The sequence below is a fragment of the Eutrigla gurnardus genome (assembly GCF_963514095.1).
Source record: "Eutrigla gurnardus genome assembly, chromosome: 21".
Classification (NCBI taxonomy): Eukaryota; Metazoa; Chordata; class Actinopteri; order Perciformes; family Triglidae; genus Eutrigla; species Eutrigla gurnardus.
The window spans coordinates 4903176-4919407 of NC_139932.1; positions in this window are offsets into that span (position 1 = coordinate 4903176).

Genomic DNA, 16232 nt, shown 5'->3' on the forward strand with positions numbered 1-16232 from the left:
GTCCTTCTTTTAAAGTAACGGTTTGTTTGTTTGTGAAACTGAATCCATCAGGGGAAGATTAAAGAAGTGCAAAGCCTTAAAGTCAGGATAGCATGAACGAAAAAGTCCTCGGATGGTCAACAAAGGCATAGTTCTTATGTTGGGGAAAGGAAGAAAATTAGCATTAGTATATGTGAGGTCACAAGAAGGTTTGCTGTGTCTACCTGCACAGTCTCAAGAGCCTGGAGGAGGACCAGGAGACCGGAGGTTAGACCAGGAGGACCAGGACCGTAGAAGGGCATCAACCCAGCACCAGGACCGGTATTTACAACATGGTACGGTATCGAGAACATGTCCTCGGGTCACGTTGTCAGAAACCAACTCCATGATGGTGGCATGAGGGCCTGACGTCCTCTAGTGGGACACCAGAACTAGCAGGTCCCCCATCGGTGCCTCGTCATCACAGATGAGATCAGGGGTCCGTTTCACAAAGCAGGTTTAGTGAAAACCTTGAGTTAGTTAACCCTGAGATGAGGGAAACTCTGGTTTTTCGGTTTCACAAAGCCAGTTCAGCATAAATCTGAGTCAGTTACCCGGGTAACATACTCCGTGAACCTAACCTGCTCGCTAGCAGGTTTGCTTCAACAAACCCTGAGTTTCTCCCTACATGTCTCCGCCTTTTTCCGGAATCTGAACCAACTCTGAAAAAATGTGCCGTCCTTTCATCGTCAACCTAATCGATATGGAAATAAAAGTGATTCTAGCAGCTTTGCGTTGGGAGACAATTTTGATTACCTTTCCTTCCAATCACATTAGATATTATCTAAACAATATTCTCCGACATTTTCAACATTTCATATCGCGGACATAATCGGCAACCAGATTCTTTGCGGAGGTAGTGTTTTTGCGAACGGGAGATTTATGAAATGTTTAAGTACATTTGTGTGTTGAAATACCTGCTTATATTTACTGTTTAATATTTGAAATATGATTAAAATCATATGCCTTAGTCAACGTATTTGCACAATATTCTTATGCTTAATTTTCAATTGACGCCACTTTCTTTCTGTGCCTGGGGGGATTACACCCAATGAAAATGATAATTCATTCAGTGCGCTACTTTGTGAACTACGGGAGTTGAACCACTGTCGCCTGCGCCGTGGGCGGCGTTGCTAACCATTACACCACAGTGACGCTGTGCCTGTCGGAAAATAAAGAGTTATTACCTTTAGATCAATAGACTGTTTCATTCAGTTATACACATTAGATCGGGCAGTAATTGTCTGCCACGCCAACTATCGCTACTTTGCTGCAGTTACGTTGCTCGGCTTTCTCAGGATGAGCTCGTTTTCTACATAAACACTCAGTAATATCTAACGACGCTCTCCCGGTTGCCATGGTGAATCGTAGTATCGGAGCTCCATTGATGATGGCTTTGTAGAGTCGACAGGCACGCGCGTAACTCAGAGTTTACATACTCAGAGTTGACTGAACTAATTCAAAACCACTGTTCTGAAACCGAAAACTCAGAGTTGCCCATCTCAGAGTTGGTCAACTCAGAGTTCAGGGTTAGGTTCAGAGTTTGTTGAACCTGCTTTGTGAAACGGGCCCCAGGTTCACACTGAACACGTGACGGGAGTGAAAGAGTCTGGAGACTCCGTGGTGAAGGTTCTGTTGCATCATGATGGTTTTGTGATGGTCTGGGGAGGCGTGTCCTTACCTCTCCTTACAGATTCAACCACGTCGGTGCCATCAGCAGAAGAGGATGTGAGTTACAGGTTGGTATCACAGCACCAAAATGCAGATCTGTAAAATACACATAATGTTCAGCATCAATGAGGTCACAGAGTTCGTCATCCAGACTGAATCTGAGGCGTAGCCGGAAGTTCCCACCTGAGACGACCCAAACTCCTCCACCTGAGTGCTGCTTACATTTACATTGTTTCCTTATTGACATTAAACACCTTCATATTATATACGGAAATCCAATTATGTGATGATCACATGCTATTTTAGAAATAATATTAAATCCTGGGAATAAAAGGAAATCTCTTTTTTCTCCTTGATGTCTCAAATAAATAAACACAGAAATGAGTAAATGTGTCCAACAAAGCAATGAACCTCCTCCAGTTCAATGCAGAAAAGACAGAGGTGTGAGGTCGGAGGTCAGTGCTCAACTGACTATATCACCCCTGTCCTTAAATCACTGCACTGGCTTCCCATGGGAAAAAGGATCATTTTAAAATCCTAATTCTGGTCTACAAGGCACTGAATGGTCCCGGGCCTCAATACATCTCAGTTAACTGTCCATTATGAAGCGTGCAGACGCCTCGGGTCATCTGGGACAGGATTACTGATTACTCAGGGTTCCCAGGATCAGGACCAAGCAAGGTGAAGTTTCTATGCTCCCCCCCTATTATTTAAATGTATTCCTCTATCTCTGTAAAGCATTTTGTACTGCCTTGTGTATGAGCAGTGCTGTACAAATAAACGTGCCTAAAGCCCTGACAGGCGATGCGTGGTAAAAACGCTGCTTAAAGCTCCACATTAGCTCCCCCAACCCAACGTGCTGCAACTCTGGCAAATGAATCAGCAAGTTGTGTGCATTCTGAAGAGCTTCAGTGTTCTTTGTACGTCTACATGACGACGACTGATCAACCGCGGACCAACCTCCACCACCACATCCTGGCTAACAGGACCAAACCGCCACAGCAGACAACTGAACCAGTCTGTTTGCTTGACATACCATACGAGGAATTTTTATTACTTTTTAATCCTTTTTTACACCAATTTCTGTTTGTTTTTTTGTGACTGAATCTTTTGTGAGGTTTCGACATGCTATAGTATGACTTTTTTTAATTTATATGACTCACTCACTCAACTCAGGCCTCCACACTCACCTGACCTAAACCCAAGTGAGATGCTTTAACTCCTTAAAGAATGTTGGTTTGTTTAAAACTTTTACAATTCCATATGTGTTCCTTCAACATGAATCTACAATGTAGAATTTAATGCAAATGAGGAATAAACATTGAATGAGAAGGTGTGTCCAAACGTTTGACTGGTACTGTCTGTCTGTCTGTCTGTCTGTCTGTCTGTCTGTCTGTCTGTCTGTCTAAACTTATATTATATAACAATATAGGAGACCCAGATTTTCTACTGACTTTTTAATTAAAAAAAAAAAAAGAAGAAAATTCACAGCAGTGAACTGTGTAGAGATCTGTCTCCAGAAGGGGGCAGTAAAGGGACATTTACAGTTTTTCACAATTGTTAACACACAAAAAGGAAGCTTCATGTAACAATCACTGGACCCAATTTGGCACAACTTCACACTCCCTTATCTGCATGAGACACTGACTTTCCTTCTTTACACTCTGATGTCAGTTACACATCACCTTGCTGTCAAAACACAATGTTCAGTTGTTGCTCACACTTCTCAATCAAATCTCAAAGCATCAACCTGCAACACACAAACATTCAAATCTCTAAACATTCAGGTCTGTTGAGCCTCCATTTAGTTTGGTGAAAATGGAGAACTTTGAAGAGAGAGACAACCAGAGAAGGAGAGGAGGAGGATTGAGAGGAGGAGGAGGACAAGGAGGAGGAGGACAAGGAGGAGGAGGAGGACAAGGAAGAGGATGTCTAATTCATTTTAGTGAAGGGGGGGGGGGGGGGGGGGGGATTCTCTGTGTGGACCGAAATAAAACTATTTTTGCTGCATATTTGTGTGTTTTCTGTTTGACAATGTGAAAGTAGACCTCATTCTCCAGAGTCATCGTCATTCATATGGGGTGTGTTCCATTTCTATGATTGTGTTCAATGTTGTCACTGTCCAATGTTGCTTTTATTTTGGCAGCACAAAAAGAAGACATGAGCTACTGCAGATCGAGCTGCAAATCCGTTCCCGGCTCCTTCAATCTAAACTGAGGTCACGTGTCATGCTGGGGGAGTATATATGGATTTTATTTCCCCCCATTTGGTTTTCTTGTGTGCACACTTACTCCCTATTTTCTTTCAACAGAACAGGTTAAGTAGTAAATACTGTGGGATACACTATAACTGCTTCTCTCCATGAACTGCAGGCGTTTCATCCTCTCCTCTCCATATGCTTTACTCACAAGTGTGTGAATTGACCTGGATAGGAAGCATCCGTAGCACAAAATAATATGACATTAGTTTTTTAAAGAGATAAGATGAAGCTCTCCTCTCCTCTCTTGTTAATAAAAAAATTCAGCAGCATGTACGTACCGCCGCTGCTAGGTGCATATAGGAGAAACACTGGTTTCCTGCTTTTAATAAGCTCAAAATGATTGTATCATCAGAGTATTTTATGATGTAATTATTTTGCTGTCGACTCCTACAGCCATTGGTATATAATGTGAACAGGATAGGAGAGCACACAGCCCCTTGTGGTATCTCAATGCTGCAGGATTTAGATTAAATAAACATCAAAATGACAGAACTTCATGACAATTGACATGGTCATTTTGTATATCTATCAAGTATTGCATTAACAGTTTTGGGGGGGGGGGGAGTTTCTTACTTTCTGGTTGCCATGGAGATGTAATGCATCTAAATTGACCTTGAGGACAAGATTGTTGCAGTTTATGTTGTAAACATGGAAAAAAAAGAAGCCGAACATGACATCACTGTGATGTCATGCCTTTGATCTAGATCAAAGCCAAAAGGTGTGACATCACTGGTCCAGAATCCTATATAAGTGACAGAGTCCAAAGCACTGTAGATGGCTCTCAAAACAGTGAATTGCAACAGTTTTGGTGATACAGAGATTGAAATAGTTCCTGGAGTAACTGCCTTATGGATCATTTGTTCAAAGACAAGATGAACTCAAATGTAAAGAAAACCATAGGGTTTCCTTCTCTGCTTGATGATGTGATTTCCCGGCTTCGCAGCCTCTCAATTTGTGAGGTTCCACGTCCTCCACCTGCTGACGGTATCATGGACATGAAAGGATCTCGTAAAAGGATGCACCCAAAATCGTGTGAAAATGTCTTTTGGAAAAATGATGACATTGTTCCAAAGCCTCTGAAATGGCAGAAAAAGAAACACCCAGCTTTGAGACGCATTGTGTTTCCTTGTTTGGATGATGACGTTGCTCCAGAGCATCCTAAACGGCTGTAGCACATTGTAGTGGACAGTAGGATTTTCTTGATCTCAAGCATGCCTCTGTCATGGAGCTGTCTACTGAAAACATGCAACAAAAATAAGTACAAAGTCACAAGATTAGCACTGAAAAGTCACTCAAATATTCCTGAGATGCTTAATTTCTTGAATCAATTGAAATATAGTATTAAAACATGTTTTAATTATGAATATCATATACCTTTTTTTATTTCCATAAATGTTCTTGTTTGGACGGCAGTCATTTTAAAAAGACAGGCACATGCTCGTTGGCAAGACCTCACCCCCAGTTATCTCAGGACAGTCCTGCGATAACTGTCCTCTTTAAAGGAGAAATCCGGTCATTTTTGACCCCATTTCCGTTGTCCTCAGGGTCATCCCGACTTATTAGAAGCAAAGAACCCGACAAAAATTGACGTGATTTGAGGTGAGTAACTCCATGCAAAAACACATATTTATGTCGTTTTGCCACACTATTTGAGCTAAACGAGCGCCGTGGTGGCTCGTACGGACCCAACCTGTGTTGCATAGGTCTTGGAATTGTTTTCTGAGGCCCAGAAAAGCAGATAAAACGTGCCCCAATGGGTTAGCATTGTAGGGAGTCTGGAAGGCTGCCAGGCAGGTACAGATCTCGGACTAGGCAACGTCAATTTTTGTCGTTTTTTTTGCTTCTAATAAGTCGGGATGACCCTGAGGACAACGGAAATGGGGTAAAAAATGACCGGATTTCTCCTTTAAGGAACAACAGGACTTATTTGAGGGACATGTATAATATGAGAGAAAACAATGTCCACTAGAGTGGATAAAAAGGGATTGCTGGGTCTCGCTATTGAAGCAAACTTCTGATTTTCATTCCTTCCTGTTTTACCTAAAAACAAACAAACTGGTATGTTATAAAATATACATTTTCATGTGAACGATGTTCACTCTTTTCTTTCATGAAAATATTGATGATTGATGTGGTGTCTGATAGTGTTCTTCCACTCAGTGTGTTCTTCTGAGTGTGTGTTATCGTCATGATAGTTTACAGTGTTTGGCTGCACTGAGCCTGTTTTGCAGGTAATGTGAACTGCTTAGCTCAGGTATATATATATATACCGGTATATATATATATATATATATATATATATATATATATATATATATATATATATATATATATATATATATATATGATTATGTTTAGATCTATGAGAATATAATACTCAATGTATTGAATAATTTATAATCTCATTATAAATGACTCAACTGCTCATGAAGTAACCAAGGAAGAAAATGAGTGCACTTCTTTAAACGTCCCTCTACTGCCCCCTACTGGAGACAGATCTCTACACAGCTCAGTGCTGGTCTTTCATATTGTTAATATAAGTTTATAGTGAAACGGGCATAAAGCCCACAATTCACGTTATTTCTGAATGTAATTAAGATGTGTAAACGTGGAACAATGTGCAGATCCAGGCCTGTCAGTGGCTCAAAATATAAAACATGATCGTGTTTCCCTGTTGTGTTTTACTGAATTATCTGTTTAAACTCTTAAAGCTGTATTTTACGATTTGAAAGGTTGAAAAAAGCCCCCCCCCCCCCCTCACACACCCCTCCCCTCTGTGCTCCTCCGAGCTCGTATCGTTCTCCCCTCGCAGCCTCCCACCTCCCTCTTATTTTACGAAAATAGTTCAGCGAAATGTGTTTCTGAAAACATTTTAGGTGAGAAATAAGCGATGCAGTTGCTGAATCTGTCTTTATTTTAGATCGACAACGCTCAATTTGAAATACTTTCGAGAGCTTGCGGCGCCCGAAACTCGCAGCGCCGGACACCGGGACTTCCACAACATCTACAAAGCAGTTATAGTGTTTATTACAGCCATGAATGATGAAACATTATCGGTGTAAATGCAGCGGGTTCTGGTCGGATTTCTCTCTCACCCCGACTGCAGTACGTCCCCGATCCTAAACTGCTCGGTGATCGCTCGCCACAATCAAACGTTGTCAAACGTCAGACATGACAGACAGAGATAGAAGGACAGAAGGAAAAGAACCCAGAAAACGTTCAGGTCTTTATTTAAAGCATTGCTTAAAGGGTATACATTCCATTTGAGTATAATAACAATTTATATAGTATATATATATATATATATATATATATATATATATATATATATATATATATATATATATATATATATATATATATTATCATTATTATACTCAAATCGAATAGTATACCCTTTAAAGTGTAAGTTTGGCGGAAATTGAAAATAAAGCTATTTTCTGAATGAAAATATATCAACTAAGCCGTGGAGGAAGTAATTTTCGCTCATCACGCAGTTCAGAGCTAGCACGGGCGGAAGCTAGAGTCCAAAATCGCAAACAGTGGGTTAGCATGGGGCCAACAGCCACACGCTTTCAAAATCGCATTTTTAAACCACTAACATTGCTCAAAACAGCGCCAAACCTCGTCAGCAGCTTGCTCTGGGTGTCTACACATAAAACGAAGCACCAACAACTCAGTTCATGAACCCGAAGTTTATAACAGAAGACAGTTAAGAACACTCACCAATTCTACCCCTGCCAGCTCCTCGCGAAGGATAGTCCGTAAGTGTCGATTACCGAACGCAATGCAAAACGAGGGAGACCACTGAAGATTTCGCCCAGAATAAAACGAGTATACTTTTAAATTAGTGGCAGTTTGGCCAAATATAAGTTAATAACGGTGGGTAAAAACGTCGGGATAGTTTGTATACACTTCCAATCAGTTCAAGACAGCAGCCTTATCTGAAGCACATACATGTCACGCGAGATCTCACACGGGAACACGAGAGCTGCGTTCGGTAATCGACACTTACGGACTATCCTTCGCGAGGAGCTGGCAGGGGTAGAATTGGTGAGTGTTCTTAACTGTCTTCTGTTATAAACTTCGGGTTCATGAACTGAGTTGTTGGTGCTTCGTTTTATGTGTAGACACCCAGAGCAAGCTGCTGACGAGGTTTGGCGCTGTTTTGAGCAATGTTAGTGGTTTAAAAATGCGATTTTGAAAGCGTGTGGCTGTTGGCCCCATGCTAACCCACTGTTTGCGATTTTGGACTCTAGCTTCCGCCCGTGCTAGCTCTGAACTGCGTGATGAGCGAAAATTACTTCCTCCACGGCTTAGTTGATATATTTTCATTCAGAAAATAGCTTTATTTTCAATTTCCGCCAAACTTACACTTGCTTACACAATGCTTGAAGGGTATACATTCCTACATTATATATACACACATTATATATTTTATTTTATTTTATTTTATTTATTATTATATTGTTATTACTATTCTTATCATTGTTATCATATTATCATTATAATATTTTTATTATTACCAGTATTATTATTATTGCTATTATAATTATAGTATTATTATTATTTGAATTACCAGAGGGTTAAGTGGCAGAACTTTGAAATATTCAAGAGAAAGAAGATTAACAATCCCCCCAGAAAACTATTTACAAGAGTATTTACAAGCCTTTCATGAATTGGAGCTAAAACCCCTGAAAGAGAACTGTTTCTTTCTTGTGCTGCCACTCTGGTATTTGAGTGAGGTCAGTTTTGCAATGTGGTGCAGCCTAATTTTGAGGAACACAGACACCACTAGGCAAGGCAAGGCAAGGCAACTTTATTTGTATAGCACATTTCATACACAAGGCAGACTCAAAGTGCTTCACATCATAAAACAAAGTGAGAAGAAAAAGAAAAAAAATAGAAGAATTAAAAGAAAATAATAAAAAATTTAAAAATGCATTACAGAAAGAAAAGAGAATAAAAACATATTTGCAATAATTAAAAACAGTGCAGACATTAAAAGATTTAGCAGAAAGCTATGGTGAACATAAAAGTTTTCAGTCTAGTTTTAAAAGTGGTCAGAGTTGGGGCAAGTCTTACATCTTCAGGAAGTTTATTCCAGCCATTTGTTGCATAGTGACTAAATGATGCTCTCCCGTGATTGTTGTTTACTCTGGGAATCACTAACAGATTGGTCTCAGAAGATCTTAGTGGTCTAGATGTCTTATGTAGTGGGAGCATATCAGTGATATACTTCGGTCCTAGACCATGTAGTGATTTATATGTGAGCAGGAGGATTTTGAAATCAATCCTCTGACATACAGGGAGCCAATGTAAGGATTTAAGAATTGGTGTAATGTGCTCACATTTTTTGGTCTTTGTAAGAACTCTAGCAGCAGCGTTCTGAACAAGCTGTAGCTGCCTGACAGTTTTTTTCGGAAGACCTGCAAGGAGACCATTACAGTAGTCTAGCCTACTAGTAATAAAGGCATGTACAAGTTTTTCTAAGTCTTGAGCTGACATGAGCCCTCTAAGTCTTGCTACATTTTTGAGGTGATAGTAGGCTGATTTTGTTACTGATTTAACGTGACTGTCGAAATGTAAATCAGTATCCATAATAACCCCAAGATTTCTGGCTTTGTTTGAGGTTTTCAGGGACAGAGAGTGAAGGTGTTGAATTACTTCAAAACCTTTCTTTTTTAGCACCAAAAACAATTATCTCAGTTTTGTCCTCATTTAGTTGTAGGAAGTTTTGGCACATCCAGTCTTTGACTTGCTCAATGCACTGGCACAGAAGATCTATGGGGCGATAGTCGTTTGGTGATAGTGCTACATAGATTTGGGTGTCATCGGCATAGCAATGGTGGTCAATGTTATTATTTTGCATGATTTGTCCTAGTGGGAGCATGTAGATGTTGAATAAAGTTGGCCCCAAGATTGAACCTTGGGGGACTCCACACGTTACATTGGTAGGTTCTGATACAAAGTCGCCAATGGAAACAAAATAGTTCCTATCTTGTAGATATGACTTGAACCAGTTTAAGACTGTGCCTGAGAGCCCCACCCAGTTTTCCAACCTGTCCAAGAGTATTGAGTGGTCGACAGTGTCAAATGCAGCACTGAGGTCTAATAGCATTAATATTGAAGTTTTGCCAGAGTCTGTGTTAAGACGGATGTCATTTACAACTTTAATAAGGGCCATCTCGGTGCTATGAAAAGGTCGAAATCCTGACTGGAAGTTGTTGTGGCAGCCAGTTGAAGCCAGGAAGTGATTTAGTTGTTGGAGGACAACTTTCTCAATTATTTTACTTATGAAGGGCAGATTTGAAATTGGTCTGTAGTTGTTGATAATAGAGGCATCTAGGCTCCGCTTTTTTAGAAGAGGTTTAATGACTGCAGTTTTGAAGGCCTTTGGGAAATTGCCTGATTGAATGGAGTTATTAACTATTTGCAATACGTCTATTGATAGGCAGTCAAAAACATTCTTAAAAAAGTTGGTAGGTAAAGCATCAAGGCAGCAGGTGGATGATTTTAGATTTGTCACCGTTTCCACTAGAGTTTTAGAGTCTATGGCATTAAAGCTTGCCATCATTGCTGTGTTACTTTTGCCTGAACAGGGTGGTGATCCAACTTTTTTGTTTGAGATATTGATGGCGCGTCTGATGCCTTCAATTTTATTAGTATAAAATAATGCAAACTCATTGCATTTCTGTGTGGAGTGGAGTTTAGCTGGTATTTGTGTTGGGGGGTTGGTCAGTCTGTCAACAGTTGCAAATAGGGTTTTCGCCTTATTAGTGTTGTTGTTTATGATACTGGAGAAGTATGTTTCTCTCGCACTTTTTAAGACTAAATTGTAGGCCCGAAGGCTCTCTTTATAGATGTCATGGTGAATATGAAGTTTAGTACTCCGCCAGATTCGTTCAGCCTTCCTGCACTCTCTTCTCTGGGCTGTCACAACAGCAGCTTTTCTCCAGGGTGCCTTTTGCTTACCAGAAATTGTTTTAACCGTAGCTGGTGCAATGACATCTATGACATTCAGAATTTTGGAATTAAAGATGTTTACAAGATCATCAGCATGACATGGGTTTAGAGGTGGTAACGAGGAGATGGCATTTTTAAAGAGTACATTGGCATGTTCATTGATGTACCGCTTTTTGACCTTATTTGATTCTGTTTGTGTGTCAGGAATGAAAGAAATATTAAAGAAAACACAGGAGTGATCAGACAATGAAGGATCAGTCACAAAAACATCAGAAACATGGAGACCTTTTGTGATAATCGGGTCCAGGGTGTGTCCCTTACAATGAGTAGCCTCTTTCACATGTTGAGAAAGGTCAAATGTGTCTAGAATATTAAAAAGTTCTTTTGCACCCTTGTCATTCAAATCATCAATATGAAAATTAAAGTCACCAGTTATAACTAGGCAGTCAAAATCAGTGGAGATGCTAGACAATAATTCAGTAAAATCATCGAAAAAATTTGACAAATATTTAGGTGGCCTGTAAATAATTAACAGGAGAACTCTGGGAGAGCATTTCAACACAGCACAAAGATATTCGAATGATGGAAAAACACCAAGTGACATCTGTTTCCCCTGAAATGTATTTTTAAATATAGCAGCAACCCCTCCACCTCTTTTCCCAGATCTACAAACATCAATAAAATTATAGTTGGGGGGTGCTGTCTCGATCAGAATGCTTGCACTGTTATTTTGTTCTAGCCATGTTTCAGTTAAAAACATAAAATCAAGTTTAGAAGTGGTAATAAAATCATTGACTAAAAATGATTTGTTATTAAGAGACCTAACATTTAGCAGACCCATCCTGATGGTGTTATTGACAGGCTTTGAGGTTGACTTTGATTTTGAGAGAACAGGAATGAGATTGTTTAGGTTAGCAGTGTGTTCAAGTTTCCCAATGTTTACTCTCTTAGTAGTCACAACAGGAATGCAGAAGGTGCCATGTTTTGATGTAGGCGACCTTGGGTCCAGCTGATAATGCGGTCTACTGCTGAACCCTTTTCTGTCTCAGTAATATTCAGGGCTGCTGTCAGGGTGGGGAGGGGGTGGCCAAAAGGGAAGAGGTGGCCATAAGGGAAGAGTCTTGGAGGAGGGAGTCTTGGATTTTAGTGACTTAGTTGCAGCTTTGGAAGAGGGGGTCTTGGGTTTTAGTGACTTAGTTGCAGCTTTGGAAGAGGGGGTCTTGGATTTTGGTGACTTCGTTGCAGCCTTGGAAGAGGGGGTCTTGGGTTTTGGTGACTTAGTTGCAGCCTTGGGAGAGGGGGTCTGAGTAGGGCGGGGGGTAGGTGGGGGTAGCTCCTGGAATTCCAAGGGGGAGGAGGGGAGAGAAAGGTTTATTGGAGGGAGGGAGAATGACGAAGACCTGGATTGGGATTTGGGAGGGGTGGGGGAGGGATCCACATTCAGTCCTCCTTCGACGTTGTTGATAATCTGAGAAGGGCGGGGGGTAGGTGGGGGTAGCTCTTGGAACTCCAAGGGGGAGGAGGGGAGAGAAAGGTTTATTGGAGGGAGGGAGAATGATGAAGACCTGGATGGAGATTTGGGGGGGGGGGGGGGATCCACATTCAGTCCTCCTTCGACGTTTCTGATAATCTGTGTTTCGTCTTCCCTCTTTGTTGGTTCCTCTCGTCTCTTGTCCTTGGCGACAGATGGATGACGCAGGCAGTAAGACATGTTGGTGATGAATAGCTTTGCTCCCAGCTTATTTAGGCAAAGTCCGTTTGTCTTAAAAAGATGCCTGCGGTCCCAGAAAAGGCGGAAATTGTCAATAAAATGCATTGGGCGAGCAAGAGATGCACTTGAGAGCCATTTGTTGAGCCAGAACAGTCTACTGAATGTCTCCGCTCCTCTCCCGGTCGGGGGCAGAGGGCCACTGATGAAAACCTCAGCATTCACAGAGCTGACTGTTTCAAAGAGTTTGTTGAAGTCCTCTCTCAACTCTGTTGATTGTTGTTTTTCAATGTCATTAAATCCAATGTGCAGAATGATATTTTTCACAGTTGGGTGTGCAGCCACAATTTCCAGGATTCTTTTTTCCAAATCAGACACCGTATCCTTCGGAAAGCAGAGTACTTTGATGTTATTACTGCTTTTCATATCTTTTACAGAAAAGTCACCCACAATCAGATTTTCAGGCCCTGTCGTTAGCTTTCTCTGTGGCTTTAAGTTAGCAGGTCTTACCCTGCTGCGTGGTGGTGGGGGGTTATCCAGGCAGTCAGAGGGGGATCCATGGTCCTGCAGCAGTGGAGCAAACCTGTTCTTTAGTTGAACAGTTGTTTGCTGGGGAGGTTTCTTGGTAGCTCTCCTCTCCCCAGCTGTCCGCTGCTGTGTCCTACGAGGCAGTGGGGTTGAGGAGGCGCTGTGCCTGGATGGAGATGGTAACGCAGGCCAGCCGGTCAGATCACAGATATCGGGGCGCTGGGTCCTGCCAGATATCCGTTCTCCCATGTCACGGGGAAATGGTCTTCTCTTTGGCTTTGCACCAAGTGTGTTCCAGGGAGGATTATCACTGGTAGATTTATTACCGTGTACAGGATCCTCCCGTTTCTTCATAGCTTCATTATTGCTACTTAGCTGGGTTCTAGCATGCTCCTGTCCACTGTTTTGAGTCAGTGCTAGAGTGGTGTTGTTCCCACAAAGTCCATTCACTTCTACATTTACTTCTAACCGATTCATTTTTGTTTCCAGCAGTAAAATCTTCTGTAGGAGTTTATGGTAATCTTCCGTAGAGAAGGGAGGCATCTTCTGCTAATTACCTTTAGCAGGCTCAGGCTTATCTTGTTTGGTAGGCCTCCTCGCGTAGCGTTGAGGAAGTCGTAAAAATATTGAAAAATGCCCGTTTTATCTCAAAGAAAATATAATCCCACTGGTTTTGTAAATATCCAGGAGCTGCTGCTCTTTGTTTCTTATTGAGGAGAAGCAGATAGCAAAAAATAGCAGAAAATCGCAGGCAGGGGTGAGAGCAAAGAGGAAAAGCGTCTGCACTGTAGCAAAGCCGGAAGCTTAAGTAGGTTGGAATGGTGGTTGTCAATGCCAAATTGTGTGTCTCCAGTATGTTCCCCGAGCAAAAACACATCATCTGTGCCAATCTCCTCACGGACCACATGCATGACCACTGACACTTTAGGAGCTGCCCTGAGTGGACCTGGCGAATCACCCGCTCTGCTGCTCTCACCACCTTGTGCCTTCTGATGGAATCATCAGCCCACCATTATTTTTGAGCACAAGTAGATGGTAGCTCTTATCGTGTGAAGAGTGTACGGCGTCTGTCACCAGGCTGGCATGGCACACATCGCAAGAGAGCCTTCTTAGAACCTGCCGAACCACAAACCCTGCGATGTAGACCAGAGCATTGTCCACAAGACCACCAAAGCACGTGGGAAGGTAGCTGTGGTCACACATGAGGGCTGCAAAGTTTACAAATGGGGAAGGGAGTTCGTCTGCAGTTTCGGCAGAGGACATCTCGACAGCAGACAGAGACGCTGTGTCATCCTGTGCTACAACGTTGCCGGGCCCACTTGGTGAGACACCACACCGGACCATCAGACGCCGGAAGATGCCCTGGAACTGGCCGGCAGAGGGATTGTTGTTCCAGCCCCCTTAAGGAAAAAAAACAACACACAACCACACACTACAATTACACAAAAGATCTTTTCTTATTGTTTTTTAAAGGCTGTAAAATGTGAACCCTACCTGATGCTCTGATTGAATTAAAGAGAAGCTCCAAGTGATCTTGGCTGAACCGGTAGGTGCAGACATACCGCTGGACTTGGAGCAGCTCAGGAATCATCAGCATCAGGGTGTCAATGTTGATCACAAACCCGATGACAGACCTTCAAAAGAAAACGTTTTATTTCCCCGATTGTATTAAAACAAACCCGGACTCGAAGCTGAGGGGTTCTGTCTGTCCTGTCAGGGTTTATTTCACTATATAACAACCTGCTCACACTATAGATTATCCCTTACCTGTGAAAAGTGATCCCACGAGATCTGGTTTTTATGCTCTGCTCATTAGAGCATCCATACGCGGCACAGAAGTCCGGCATCTTTTCTTTGACAAATCTGTGATCTTCTGTCAGAAGCTCGTCTGCTGATAACATTAAGTAGAATTTGTATTTGGGTAGTAAAACCAGCATTTTTAAAATATCCAAGCACCCTGTATCATAGCTACATGTTTGATGTTTTTAACAAATCAATACATTTGGAAATCGGTAAAAAAAATCAGCGAATAATTCTACTTTGAGATTGAGGAGTACCTCTTTCCTTCGTTGTTTGATGCACCACTACCCCTGTTCCAAGATGGCGGCGCTTTAGGCACACCCCTCCACAGTCGATGCGGGGTCTATGTATACTATGTCTATGCCTGAACTGCTCAGGGCAACAAGCGTCTTGTCCGCTCGTAGTTTCAAACGCGGAAGTGAGTCGGGACGAGACGTGAGCAGGAGCAGGAGAGTGAGCGAGGATTGGATCGGAACATTTAGCCAATAGTAGCCATGCAGACCGGATGGCTACTATTGGCTTAAGTTTGGCGCAAGTGAAAAATCGTAGACTACAGCTTTAAACTTGCTGTTTAAAACACACGAGACACGTACAGACAACGGTGCCCGGAAACACTGATGACCACTTTGAAATGTTCTGAGGCTTCTTTTGACTTTTCTTATTTTGAATTCAAAGCGCATTTACGGACGTTTATTCGCGACAGGTATAATGACGTCACCGGGAAGCTTAAGTCCCACCGAATCTAAAACATAAGAATCATGTCTAGTTGAACGCTGCTGTTAAAAAGTGCAGTTCTTCATTAAGAACACAGAGAGGCAGTGTTGTCACATATTTCTACATTATTATTATTATTATTATTTTAATTAAAAGTCATGATAATAATATTAACTGGCTGATCAGCAGATATATCAGATTTGAAAAGTGTTTTTACTGGCAAGATTAAAGTGAGTAAAAAACTGAGGCTGTTCTGTCACATTTAAATACACTCTACATATCAGCAGTTTGTGCTTGGTGGTTCTCAAATAAATAATACTTCCAGTCAGAGTAGTATAATTAGGAATAAATGTAGAAGTAATGCTTACCAAACTGTACACGGAGGTTTTGTTGAAACATTTTCACTTTCTAACAGAGTAAATCAGTGATAACATGTTTTTTTTAAGTTTAAATAATTTCCATAAAGCTTTAAACTCTCTTCGTCGTAAATTAGTTCCACAGACCTCTAATCACCTCTAAGCAATACAAAGACAAGGTAATTGTGATTCAAAGCAAAGAAATATTCAT